Source organism: Dama dama, chromosome 5 (genome assembly GCF_033118175.1).
Source record: "Dama dama isolate Ldn47 chromosome 5, ASM3311817v1, whole genome shotgun sequence".
NCBI lineage: Eukaryota > Metazoa > Chordata > Mammalia > Artiodactyla > Cervidae > Dama > Dama dama.
The window spans coordinates 100,120,288-100,134,816 of NC_083685.1; the positions used below are offsets into that span (position 1 = coordinate 100,120,288).

The 14,529-nt window shown below is 47.8% G+C and overlaps 1 protein-coding gene and 1 pseudogene across 3 annotated transcripts in view; one reads left to right on the forward strand and one right to left on the reverse strand.

Moving 5' to 3' along the window:
- Positions 1-14,529, forward strand: part of SHISA6 (shisa family member 6) — a 251,811-nt gene that overhangs the window by 190,543 nt on the left and 46,739 nt on the right. The gene's annotated exons all lie outside the window — the stretch shown is intronic.
- LOC133058010 (U4 spliceosomal RNA) lies at positions 1,669-1,846 on the reverse strand (annotated as a pseudogene).

Here is a 14,529-nt window from a genome sequence, read left to right on the forward strand (position 1 = left end):
GGATTCTTTACCAACTGAGCTATCAGGGAAGCCCCAGTAACTACCAGTAGAACTAAAAATAACATTATAGGATTAGAAACATGGTCCCATAAAGCTAATGGTATGAAATAAGCATCCAGGAAACATAAAAAGCAAAAAACCAAAATGATAATAACAATAATAATGCAGAAATAAGAATGGGTCAGGTATATAAAAAAAGATGAATGGATTCAATTCCAATGTTAAAATACAGACTTTCAAAATGGTTCAATAAATAAAACTTAGTTTTGTGTTACCTACAAGAATTACACCTAAAGCATAATTACTCCAAAAATTTTAAAGTTAAGAGCTGGATAGAAAAATACCAGATGATGTGGGGAAAAAAGCAGTGGTGCATAGAATTCAAGAGATAAATCGTTTACAGGATAGTCATTTTTTACTCATGAAATAAATAATCCATAATGAAGATCTAATAGACCTATATCTTCATGTACATAACAACATTACATCAAAATATCTAAAGCCCAAACAGAATTGAAAAAAAAAACTGACAGAAACAATAAAGGGAAGCATTTCTTAAGAAATCTAGAATTCAAAGAATAAATAAAGCCATAGTTACCTGCATAAATATTCAATAATTAAATATTTACATCACTAACCTACAAAGAAGTCAAAATATTTTCTTTTCTAGTGACCATGGGACATTTACAACATGTGACATATATTGGGCTATAAAGAAAAGGTCAGTGAATTTACTGAATAAAAATGAATGAACATAAATAAACTACCCATTCACCTCAGAATGTAGAAAGATGCAATTAAATAATCCTTGGAAACTTGCAGGGTTTAACTGATAAAAGCAGAAATGAATAGATTACAAACAGAAGGGATTCGTCAATTCAAGAATTATGGCTGAAACAAAATACAAATAAAATATACAAAGAAAGTGTCCATTGATGAGAAAGAGCTAAAAGAGACAGAGATAAAGACACAAAATAAGGACCAAGATAGGGGAAGAAATCATAGATACAGAAGATACTTACAAAAACGGCAATTTTATAGGAAACATTAAATGATCAAAATTGACTTGTTTAAAGATTTAGACGCTTGAGTAGGTGAAAAATCATGGCAGAGAGTGAAAAATTTGTCAGTGAACTGCCCCTTGAAAAGGAGCTGAGCAGAGGGGATTCCTTGGTGGTCCAGTGGCTAAGGCTTCACGCTTCCAAAGTGGGGACCTGAGTCTGATCCCTGGTCAGGGAACTTGATTCTACACACCACAGCTAAAATGTCTCCATGCTGCAAAGAAGACTGAAGACCCTGCATGCTGCAGCTAAGACCCGGTGCAGCCAAAATAAATAAATGAAAATAATTTTAAGAAAAGAAACTGAGTAGAGATAAATTTGCAGGTGGTATTATAGCCTTGTGCTACCTAACATCAACACATTCATGAGGTGTACCTATTATGATGTTACTTCCCCAATTGGGAAAAACCCAGAAGTTTGTTAGTTTGCCCTCACAATATCAGCCTCCTCTTCCGTCAGGTAACTTAAAAATGATCATGCTTTTGGTTTCTTCAGCCTCATTCTATCAAGTGTGCTCTCAATTTTTGAAAAGGAGAAACCATTCTCCCTGATGGGTAATCCGTGGAACAAAAGTTTGAAATTTTTTGTTAAGTCTCACAATATTTCAAACTTTTTCATTATTACTATACTTGTTATGATGAGTTGTGATCAGTGATCTTTGGTGTTATTATGGCAAAAAGATTACAACTCAATGAAGGCCCCAATGATGGTGAACATTTTTCAATTAGCAATAATCGCGCCTCGGATAAATCTCATTGGCTACGATACTGCCACTGTGCAAAGCCTACGAACATTTTTCAGCAATAAAGTATTTTTCAATTAAGGTGTCACATCTTTTTAGACATAACTCAACTGAACACTTAATAGATCACATTCCCTTCTCCAGGGGATCTTCTGGACCCAGAGATCGAACCCAGGTCTCCTGCATTGCAGGCAGATTCTTTACCATCTGAGCCACCAGGGAAGCCCCTAAAAGACTATAGTATAATGTAAATATAAATTTTATAGACACTGGGAAACCAAAGGATTCATGTGACTTGCTCACGGTGATTCTGGAACCCGATCCAAAATCTTGGAAGTCGGCTCTCACACTTCTTTAAAGCACTCAGGGAAAGGGGAGGGGCTTTCTGCCAAAAAGCCAAGAGCAGTCTGATGGTGACACCGGGCAAGGCTCTGTGCACAGGCAGCGGGGCACTCTTAACATCCGGGTCCTGGACGGGCAGTATCCTCTCTTATCACTTAATCACTGTCGCTCTCTTGGCCAGGGTCCCTGGAAGGAGGCAGAGCCTATGGAAATACTAGTGGCCTGAGCGCTGGTCCAAGCTCATGGGGCCTTGGGCACTGGGTGAGATGCAGGGGGAGTCTTCAAACAATTATTACAGTAATTGTACTAACGACCTAGGAGAGCGAGGGGGTTCAAGCTGGCCCCATTCCTAAGGCCGGACCCAGAAGACAGAAGAGGGAGAGAAAAATGGGGAGGGGCGACTGCTGCGCCAGCACTTTTTTGAAAAACACTCCTCCTAAATGGCTCTGGATCTGTGTTTTTCATTCAGGCTGGATGTGCTGAGGCGTTTTTCACTCGGCTTCCTCCCACCCTACCTTCCCGGCAAATTCCTTCCCAGCGCTGTTGATTTCTGTCTTGCGACCATTATGGAAATCTGGCTTCATTTCTCCTCCTAATTTATGATCTTGTTAACATGCCCGCATACCAGATGGTCCTGTTCTTCAGGTTGGGAGATAATGAGATAAACAAAAACTGCTGTAAGAAGCAAAGAGGGGAAGTTTTTGCCTTGAATGGGCCGCTCTTCATTCCTACAAACGGGCTCCCCAGACCTCAGCCGCAGCGCTCCGGGGCCCTAAGCAGGAGAAGGGCACAGTGGTCTTTGGGTGGCCCCTGAGAGGCGAGTTCTTTCTTCCAAGAGGCTCTTTGTGCTCTGGAATTCAGCCCCAGAAAGAGACACGGTATCACCCCACCCTCCTCTGAGATAGCCCTGGAACCAACGTGTCCTTCCTTCCACATGACTGCTTCCTGCTATCCCCACACCTAGCACATTGGACTCTTGATTGTTAATTTTTCTTTTTCTCTGCTACTCTGTGAGCTCCCAAGTCTTTTTCCTCTGAAACCAGAATGTCATGCACAAGGCTGCACATGGAGTTATCAGATAATCAAAAAATAATTATGAGACACCTCCATGAAGTCCAGCTACGGAGAAGAACAAAGAGTTGAATGAATCAATATGCCATATACAATATAAACCACCCAACCAACAGATACAAAAGATGGGTTGCAAAGACCCCAGCCCTGGGTGGGCACTGTGCCCCTTTATCTTTGAGGACCCTTCCCAGGTCAGTCGGAACACCACCCACGGTCAGACCATAAACAGACACATTGAGGAAATGATTTTTCTTAGTCTTCATCCAACCTAAAACTTGGCGTGTGGACACCAGGAGGAATCTTAAGGGCCATCTGGTCTACCTCGCTTGCCCTTCCTGAACCATCCTTGCACTGACACACAGGAAGATGAGTCTCCAACACCCACCACAGAAGGGGTGCAGAGAAATAGGCAGACTGTGGTCACCAAGTTCACACAAGGGAAGTGAGCCACTAGTACAGTTGGTGGCTAGCCCAAGTGTCAGCCACCTACCACTTCAGGCCACACATCTGGTGCCATCTGCCTTCACAAGTAAAGTTTTATTAGACCATCGCCATGCTATTTGTAATTTATTATCTGCAGTGCTTTTAGGCCACAATGGCAAAGTTGAATAGTTGTGACACAGAACACATAGCCTACACTCCAGCCCTCACAGAAGAAGTTTACTGAGTCCGTGATCTCAGAAATACACAGGCAACCCCATTCATGTACATGTCTGGGTTTGTATGATCATATATCGGTCATGACCATGCCCACCCTCGGGAGACCAAGGGCCACTGCAATGAATGAATGAACAAATGGATGAATGAATGGGCAAATGGATGGATGGATGAATGAATGAGTGAACAATTGAATGAATGAAAGAAGGAAGGAAGGAATGAAGCTCTCAGTTTTAGCAAAGTCCTCTTTTCTTCTCTCGGGCATTCAGAGGATAGGACAATCACTGTGCTGAGTCCAGCCTGCAAGGTAGAGGGAAAAGGCTAACTTCCTTTGCTAGAAAAGTCTAATTTCCTTTGTTGTTTTTCACTGTTTGCAAAATAAAGTTTCTTACTAGCTTATCACTCTTAACCACAAACACTGTTCCCAGGGAATGTTGTGGGATTTGGCTAGGAGGAGGATGGGAGCAAGGGAAGAACCAGCCACAGTCTTCATCCTAATCCAGCCACGTACCCAGGAAATACCCAGGAAAGCCAACAAAACAGAAAAGAAAAGCAGCCCCCCCGACTCAGTAATCCACCGCCGAGATTAGGCTCCAGCCAGAAGCTGGTGCTGATAGAGTTCCAAATAATAGGATTAGCTTCAGCCAGAGTGTCCTAATGCCCCTGACTCTTTCTAAGGCTGGAAACATTTCAATTTAGCAATTTGCTAATGCCAAGACCCTATTGTAAATATCCTGTCTCTGGACTGCCTGGCTCTTTTGAATTCCAGCTTGGAATGAAATTAGCTTGCACTGCCCCCTCCTGAGAACCTGGGGTCTAGTCTTAGGGATGTGACTCTTCTTGATAGCAAGTCACCGGTGACAACTCACCTTCTGGCCAGCTGCCCCGAGGGCCATAAAGTGCCTCTCAGCAAAGATTATCAGGAACCCAAACAAATGTTTGCCTAAATTGCTTTAAAAGGCAAAAACCTGTTCAAATCTCATTCAGACTAAAGGGCAAAAAAAAAATCTATCATCAGGTCAGTTTTTGTTTTGGCTGAAAGCACCGAGACTAAGAACTTCCCTGACAGCTCAGATAAAGAATTCACCTGCGATGCAGGAGACCCAGGTTTGATCCTTGGGTGGGGAAGATGCCCTGAAGAAGGGAATGGCTATTCACTCCACTATTCTTCTTGCCTGGCGAATTCCATAGACTAAGAAGCCTGGTGGGCTATGGGCTATAGTCCATGGAGTTGCAAAAGAGCTGGACACAGCTGAGCGACATAACTGAGCCACCAACACTTTCCCTTTCACCAGGACTAAAGAACCTGGAGCTTTGTGATGCTAGAGGAGGAGAGCTAACTTTCCTGACTTAGTTTTATGCAAGGCCAGTCCTGTGAGCTCTCAGTGAGCAAATGGATAACTAAATCTGCACATAATAGCTCAACAGTGTCCAGAAACTTGCACAAAGGACTTTGTGGTGCTCACTATTTGTGGGCAGCAATTATTGGTAATACACTGGTCGGAATCAACACATTCACTAGTGAGAGGGATCCTTTATTTTGCTGAAAGAGCCTGGGATTGTGGAGTTCAGGCAAGGCTGGATCGAGGTGCACAGATGGTATCATCAGTCATCTATCTCTGGTCTCTCTGTTCTGCGCTGCTGCCTCCTCAGGCAGGCTCCTTTACATTCTTCCAGGTTAGTAACCTCAGGAGAAAGAGTATATTCTTTCCAGCAATGTAGGCTGAGGCTCACTGGCCCTGACCAGCCTCACTTGGTTATTTGCCCATCCCTAACTCTGTCTCTGAAGCTGTCTTATTTTCTGCTGTGGAGTGGATCGGTCGCCTGTTTTAAATCTTGCTTGTGCAGGCTCTTCTCTTTGCTCACCCTCCTTGGCTAGCTTTCAAGTTCCTAAATCCTCATCCTAGCATAATCACACACCTCCTCTAACCCTAACCTACACATCCGTTCCCTGAATCCCCATATCAGCCCCTCTGTTTACCCCAGACCAACTGTGACCTCTTAGCCACCGTGTTTTCCAGGACCCTGGTTTTTATGGCAATCTTCCTCTTGGCACCTGCTCCCACATTTTTCTCCTTCTCTCACCCTGACTCTTGAGTCCCTTTCTCCTTTTAAACTATTTTCACAAATCTCCGAACCTAATCATACTGAGTTTCTGAAGTGCCCTTATCCATCATCACTTAAAATTAACTCTCCCTTGAGTATATAGACTTAGTTTTATTTGCATATAATAATAACAGAGTGTAGTGCTTAAATATATTTTCTAGAGTTTTTATCTTGTGTTCTTCACATCCATCTGCAAAGTAGGCAGCATCCTCATTTGTCAAATGAAAGAAAAAGTAACTCTGAGAGCTCCAGGATGTTCAAGGGTAGATGGTAGGAGGCAAGGGTGGCAGCTGGGGGTGGGATGGGGTGGTGGTAGATCCAAGACACACACCAAGGCTACACGGATGCCTAAATGAGAAGCTAGGCTTACACAGTGGTTCTCAAGCTGGGACAGTTTTGCTCCCCAGGGACAGTCAGATGGGCAAGAGGAAGCCAGTTTACTGGCGTCATTGAGTCAAAACCAGAGATGCTGCTAAACCTCATAGGATGCACAGAACAATCCCTCCTCAACCCTCCCCACCCACACACACAACAAAGAATGATCTGGCCTCCAAATGGGAGTATTCCTGAGGCTGAGAAACGGTGGCTTAGGAATATCTGAAAATAAAGCTTTCCATCCACATCTCCTAAGGGCCTTCCCTTCTGTTCTCAGTCACACACAAAGCGAATCAGCCACTACCACTCTTTCTTCGTTATCAGAAGGAGGCTGGGAATATACAGGCCGGTACAAGGAGCCCACATGGGAGTGGGGGGTAGGGGGGAGGGGAGGGGCTTCCCAGGTGGCTCAGTGATAAAGAATCCTCCTGCCAATGCAGGAGACTGGGATTCGATCCCTGGGTCGGGAAGATCCCCTGGAGAAGGAAATGGCACAACCCACTCCAGTATTCTTGCCTGAAAAATTCCATGGGCAGAGGAGCCTGGCAGGCTACAGTCCACAGGGGTCGCAAAGAGTCGGACACGATGAAGGACCCCCTCTGCCACCATCCACCCTGTTTTCACAGGACCATCGTGTGCCAAGGATTTGGCCTGCGCTCCTAGTTACTGGGCAGAGAGCTGGAGTAGCTGCTTTGCTGAGAGGGCTGTGGGGTGCCCGAGGGAACACAGGCAGGAGGAGGGGGAGGGGACAACGGCGAGTGACGGTCACCGTGGAGCAGACGGTGAGCCTGGGGAGGATGAAGGGGAAGGGGAGAGTGGGAGGGATGCGTGGATGTGTGCACTTGGGCGGAAGGAGACCCGGGCATCCAGGGCCATGGAGGAGGGAGGGGCCTCCCTGCCGCCTCTGAAGCTTCAGGGAGTGAGATTTTAATGTGAGCCTAATGAAGGCAGAAGCAGTTTCCATTATTCACACTCTGCTCCAGCAGCTTCTGAGCCCACACGCTCCACTACCCTCTGGAGAGGTGCAGCCGCTGGTGGTGTCGGGTCCTGACTCGATACAGAGGGAAGGGCAGGTGGCCAGATTCCCAGCCGCCTGTGGTCAGACCTGGGCCAGAGGCCTTCCTTGACGTTTCCTGTTTCGTTTCCTCCAGACTGGTGGTGCAGGGGGAGTGCCAGAGGGGGTCTGTTGATGAATCCACAGCGGGGCTGAGATGCCCAGGGAAAAGGGTCCGTCCACAGGGGCATTTTCAGCTCAAGGGCCTCCTCCATCCACCTGCGGCTTTGTGAGCCTGTCTGGACCTCCCAGCAGAAGTGGGAAAAGCGCAGCTGTGGGCCTCAAACTTGGGTCTCACACCAGATCCCAGCCTCTCTGACTGCGGGCAGAGGACGGAGACCCTCCAGGGATCTGGGATCCTCTGGTGGCCCTTCCAGCTGGTTCCACTGTCCCCCCAGGAAACAGTCTCCCCCAGGAAAAGTCTCCCCAGCACTGGAATTCTCTGGAAGCCTCAGCTAGTCACCAGATGACAGGTCAAGGCGAGGGCAGCCTCCTCCCGAGGGTGGACCCCAGCTCTAGGTCTGCCTGTGTTCCGGCGCTCCTGGGGTCCCCAAGCCCCCCTCCCCTCTGCTTCTTTGTGGTCACATGGTCAGCTCTCTTCACAGGTTCCACACCTCTCTGCTCCTCTCCCAGTCTCTTACCCAACCTCCATACCAGCATTCCCACAGTAGTAGGAAGGGACCCTGGAGGGCAGCCTTCTGGCAAATGGGGACCTTTCCCAGATGCTCTAAACACTAACAGGTAAGTGTTCCAGGAGTGTAAAGAATGTTCAGGAAGCTTTGAGTCAGGGCTACTATGAGCTCATGGGAGCTTCCTCACCCATAGAGCAGGGTCCCCTCTGATCACTGTGGCCATTTCAGTAGTCAGCCAGATACAATTCTCACACACACACACACACACACACACACACACACACACACACACCCCTTTTCACCCTCTTCCTCACTCCCCTCCCCCCCACTTGCCCACCCCTCCAACCCCTGGTTCAAGAAAGGCCACAGGTGCTTCACCCCCCACCCATCAGCAGGGGGCCAGGCGCAGGGGTGCCGTACGGATTGCCCCGAAGCCAGAGAGCCATATTTGAATTCCAGATTCCCAGTCTCACCAGCCTCAGAGCCCCTGGTCTCCCCCGGCCCAGCCCGAGACAGCTGCCAAGTGCAGGAGCCCCTCAGAGACCCTGCCTCAGGGCTCCTGTCAGATGGACAGCGATGAACAGGAAATAATGTTTCACCACACACACACACACACACACACACACACACACACACACACGGCATTTAAAAATGCTTTCTGTACTGAATTCTGTTCTCCCTTGTATTTCTTGTATGTCTACTTGTCCTTTTTTTATACTAATTTCTCATTTGAGTCAAAAATTATTTCACTGAAGAGGTGGTGATTAAATCTGATAATTAGGAGAAATACCAATTAAGTCAGGCTGGGCAAGCGGGCAGACCTACCTCATGTCGATACTGGAGACTGGGGCACGGCCAGGGGCCCCCGTCCCCCAACCAGGATCACATCCATAAACTGAATGGATGGGGGGCTTTATCCCAGCAGAGCCAAAGCGGGGCATGGCAGGAGCAGAGGCTTTATCTCCCCACACCCTCTAAAAGCTGCCTCATCCCTCCCTCTTCCTGTTTCATCAGAATTCCACCCCAGAATTAAAGTGCCTGCCAGCCCAGACCACCCCCGCCATAATCCTGTCCTTGTCTCTGTCTTACCTGTCCATTACTTATTGTGCTTGCCCAGACCCCCCCACCGTGTCGCTGCCTAGACTTGGCCCTGCATCCCTTGACACTGTTACCTAAATTTCTAGTTAGTTATCAGCTAGGGTGCCTATAGGCAAAAACGCACCACCTCTGCACCCACACAGAACGGTCCAGTCAAGAGGGGGCTTCAGAAGGTGGAGGTGAAAACAGAGTTTCTCCAAGTATGATCTATTGACTCCTTGCATCAGGGGTTCCCAGAGTGACTGCTTAAGATAATGGGATGCTTAGCTGGGATGAGACTTCCCTGGAGGCTCAGACAGTAAAGAATCTGCCTGCAGTGCAGGAAACCTGGGTCAGGAAGATCCCCTGGAGGAGGGGATGGCAACCCACTCCAGTGTTCTTGCCTGGAGAATCCCATGGACAGTGGAGCCTGCGGACTACACTCCAAGGGGTCACAAAGCCTCAGACACAACTGAGCGACTTTAGCTGGCTTCACTAGCTAGGATGAAGTGGCTAGAAAATTAAACTGGAGCCACAGTGTGGAAGCTGTCAGATGCCAGGCTGGTTTATATCGGGCCTGGTTGGAGGGTAGTATCTGACACTCAGTGTGTGGGTTTTCCCCCACACTAAGCCATCCTCTGATACCAGTTGGGTGTCTACAATTCAACTCAGTTCTGATGCTCTCTACCCAGAGACTGTGGATGATGTCAGATTCCCCAGGTTAATAAGGGCTGAGTCCTTATTAACTGCCCCTCCCCTCTCCATCTCAGACCTACTCACAAGTCCAGGTTGTCACCATGGCTTCTGGTTACAGGTGGGAGGTTCCTCTAACCTCTCCTTAAAGTCCAATGAATTTGCTACAGCGGCTCACAGAACTCAGAGAAAAATATTTTACTTACTGGATTACTTACTTCTTTTTCTACCTTTCTACTTGTTTTATATCAGTTTATTATAAATGGATGGGGGCAACCCAGGTAGCTAGTGGTAAAGAATCTGCCTGCTGGTGCAGGAGACATGGGTTCGATCTCTGGGATGGGAAGATCCCCTGGAGTAGGAAATGGCAATTGACTCCAGTGTTCTTTCCTGGAAAATTCCATGGACAGTGGAGCCTGGTGGGCTACAGTCCATGGGGTTGCAAGTCAGACATGACTGAGTGACTAAACACACACACACACACAAATCATACAGAGATATCAATGATATCAGGAGCAACCAGATGGAAGAGCTCCACAGGGCACGGTGTGTAGGGGCTCAGAACTCCCATGTCCTCTGAGTGCATCACTTGCCCAGCACCTCCATGGGTTCACAGAACACTCAGAACCCAGCCTTTGGGGTTTTTCTGGAAGCTTCTCTACATAGGCATGATTGAGTAAATAATTGACCATTGGTGATTGGTTCAACCTCCAGCCCCCTTTCCCCACCCTGGAGGTCTGGGAGCAGGACTGAAAGTTCCAACCATCTAATGACTACAGCGGTTTCCCTGGTAACCAGCCCCGGGCTGTGGGTGGGGGGTCCAAAAAATCACTTCATTAGCATAACAAAAGACACCCTGATTGCACTCCTCGCTTAGAAATTCCAAGGGTTTTAGGAGTTCTATGCCAGAAATGAGGCAAAGATGAAATGTATATTTCTTATCATAAATCACAACATCACAGAGGGATACAGACAAAGCTGAACCATGATAGGTTAACCCGGCAACAGGATCAGGCCAGATTCCTCAGGCTAAGCTGGTGGTTCTCTAACCGTGACTGTGCATTAGAACCACCTGGGAAGCTTTTAAAATGGCTCAGTTCTCAGGCTGACGTCAATTAAATCAAAATGCCTGGAGTCGAGAGAATCAGTCATTAATATTGTCCCCAGCATCCGATATGCAGTCAAATCAAGGACCATGGGAGGATGACTTACCTTCTGATGAGGATGATCAGCCATTCTGAGTCTTCCCAGGAATGTGGGGTTCCTGGGAGGTGAGAAATTCAAAGCTAAAACCAGGAAAAGTTTCAGGCAAGTGGGACAAGCAGCTGCCTCTGCCTCTGGCCACTTTACAGGGCTCTACCTGTGGGAAACCCAAGCCCCAGGGTGACGCTGCCTGGTCCAAGGTCGAGCCTGTTCTGAGTATTAATCACCCAGCATGAGCCTCAGGGTTCACCACTTTGGAGCCCTGTGACCTTGGGGGGCTGACTTCTCCCCGGAGCACTTCACCACCTGGTCTCTCTCCCTGTAGGTCATAGGTTGAGCTGCACTGGGTGAGCTGTGTTTTCCACACCTGGCTTTTGGTACCCACGGAGGGCTACTGCCTGCATGGCCATCTCCCATTCTTAGCGGACAGGATGAACTCACCCCTTGGTCTTCTCTTCTAGGACAACAAGTCTCATTAATTCCTGTAATTGGTTCTGAGCCCCTTCCTTGTCTTTGCCATGGAGCAAATAGCATCTGTTTGCTTGTCTCTAATAGCAGCATTTGGGTCTATATCCTTTTCTATCCACTGGAAACAGGAGAGATTAGTATTTAAGTACCTGGCCTCTGAAATCAAACAGAACTTGAGTCAGAGCCTTGGCTCATCATTTATGGGCTGTGTGATCATGGCGAGTTACTTAACCTTGTTGAGTTCAACCGCAAAAAGGGATTTGTGAAAACACCTATGTCACAGAGCTTGTGAGGACTGAATGAGGTCAGGTAGGCGAAGTGCTACCACTGTGCTTGGCACATTGGGCAATGAATGAAACACAGATAAACAGGAAAACCATAACTCTTTCTGCCCCACTCCCAGTTTCTTTGTGGACCCAGTATAATCTATAGCCCACCCAGGAGAACTTTCTGAGATCATGGAAATTCCCAATATGGTAGCCACAAGCCACACATAGCTACTGAATACTTCAAATATGACTGATGTAACACAGAAAATGAAATTTTATTTCATTTGAATTAACTTAAATTTAAATTGCTATGTGTGCTTCATGGCTACCATATTGGATATATCCTATATATATATGTTTGTCTATGTATATATAAACATATCTGGGCCAGTGGTGACCTACGCACACATCTTTGCTCTGTACAAGGGAAGGGCCGGTCTTTTGAGCAGACCAGGGAAAGTGTGGTATAAATCATGTTTTGGGCTGGGTATGGGGTGGGGGGGGTCTCCCCTTGGGAGGGAAACTTGGGCAGGTCATTTCACCTTTGTGCCTCAGTTTGGTTACCTATAAAAGTTGGCTGGTTGACCACTGTTCCAGGACTCCTCCATCCAGGGCTGCTAAATATGAGCACACGGGCTGTGCCCAGCACTGCTGCAGACAGGGGGTCCCACGCACTGAGGCAGCAGTGTGAAGGGCGCCCCCTGGAGTTGTGCGACCTCACAGCTTGCTTCTATCCCTAAATATGCTGGGGCTTGACAAGGCTGCTTTTCCAGGCCGTCTCTTTGGAGAGACCTCCTGAAAGGGGCTTTCAGGCCACTTCAGATTGCAATCCGGGCAGGAAGGAAAGAGTGCCTGCGTCAGGCGTTCCGTCATATTCCCTTGGTCAATACTGCCTGAACCAATGACTCAACGCTCTGCCCCGGTCTCAGCCTCCAAAGACATGCTGCATGTGTTTGTAGCCACTATTTAACAGAGACTGATGTGAGGCATTGCTAGTATTCACGCAGCCTTATTGCACATTAGCACCATAGCATAAATGAGCCTGTCCTAAGGTGCTAACTAGCTGAGGGCTGTCTTGCTAAGGTAGAGAGCTATTTGGAGCCTGTCATTGCCTAGAGAAGGAGACCTTGTCGGACCTGGTGGGGGAATGAAGCTGAAAGGCATGTATGTGTATATTGTGGGGGCTGGGGGGATGGTACATGCAAAAGTGCTGCAGGGGGATGAAAGGTCCTAAAAGAAGAGACAGTGGTACTCCTCGCCCATTTCTCGGGCAGCCCTTTCTGCCAGGGCTCTCCCCCAACACCTTGGACAACGATGCTGCTCCCACCACCTCCTCCCAGGGTCCTCCATTTCCTCCCAGTTCAGGGAGGCAATGAATTCTAGGCCTTGTGGACCTCCTGCTCCAGGATGGACCCTGGGGTTTGTGTCTCTGCCCTTCTTTTCAGAAGAGAAGCTTCCATTGGCTGGATGTTAATTACGGCATCCTTAGGAAGCCAGCTGTGTGTCGCTGCTGCTCAGGGTGCAGCCCCAGCTGTTTGCAGCCAAAGCCCCGGAGGCCCACAGGGCACGCTCGTGACAGCAGGATAGTGTCGCTGGCACATCCACCCTCCCCCAGCCCTCTTCCCGCTTCGTAACAGTAATGATAACAACGAAGTGAAACTAACAAGGGTTTATTGAGTGACTCTGCCAGGCTCAGTGCTGAGCACGTCAGATCCGTCACTTCACTGCATTCTCCAGCCAGCCTAGTACAGATGAAAGGATTCAGGCTCAGAGAGGTGAGTGACTCCTCCAAGGAGCGAAGAGAATTCAGATGGTCCTAAGAAGGGTGCTTCTTGAGCACTGGACAATGGAGAAAACAGTGATGACAACTGCCATCTAGAGACATTCAGAGCACAGTCTCCTGTCTCAGACCCTTCCAAGTCTCAGTGGTAACTTGCAGACAGGGGACAAGAAATAAGGGGTCTTATTCCCTCTCCTGATGGTGGGAAAGGAGAGGAAAAGAGAGGGAAAGGCCGAGATGATGGAGGAATTGCCGTGTTCCCCGGCCACCGCTTTGCCAGGCAGTGGCCGGTTCCTTGATACCCATCACTTTATTTTTCCCAGTTTCCACTTTGGTGTTTTGAAGTCCCTCTAGTTGAGCCTCAGAAACAAAGGAAGAGGCTGAAATGTTTAGACTCAAACCTTGCAGAACTTCGGTCCAATCACTCTGACATATGAAGCTGTAGGAGGCTGAGACTAAACGCATTTTCTACGAGCTGGGCACCAGGTTGGGGGCTAGGGTCTACAAAGCAAATGTGATGTCACCTCTGCCTTTGAGGAGCAGGCACTGGTGGCTCCTAATTCTGAGAAGTCTGCCCTGAATGCCTTGTGATGGCTTTGGGCATGGAGCCGGGTCTCAAGGTGTCTGGTTGCTGGCTTTGGGTCTGGTCTCTGGGGGTGACTGTGGGGTGTGGGTAGGCAGGTATCTGGGAATATTGATTACCTTCGTTCAGTCATTTCCTATATGTTTTATTTCTTCAGAAAAAAGTGCTGTTATGCACAGGGAACTCTACTCAAGCTTACGTGGCAGCCTGGATGGGAGGGTATTTTAGAGGAGAATGGATACATGTATATTAATGGCTGAGTCCCTCGGCTGTTCAGCTGAAACTATCACACCATTGTTTATCTGCTATACCCCAGTACAAAATAAAAAGTTGATAAAGAAAAAGATGCTATTAAAAGTCCCCTGAATTTCCCTCTATAAGAGCTGACAGGGGTCTAGAAGGCAACTAGCCAGGAC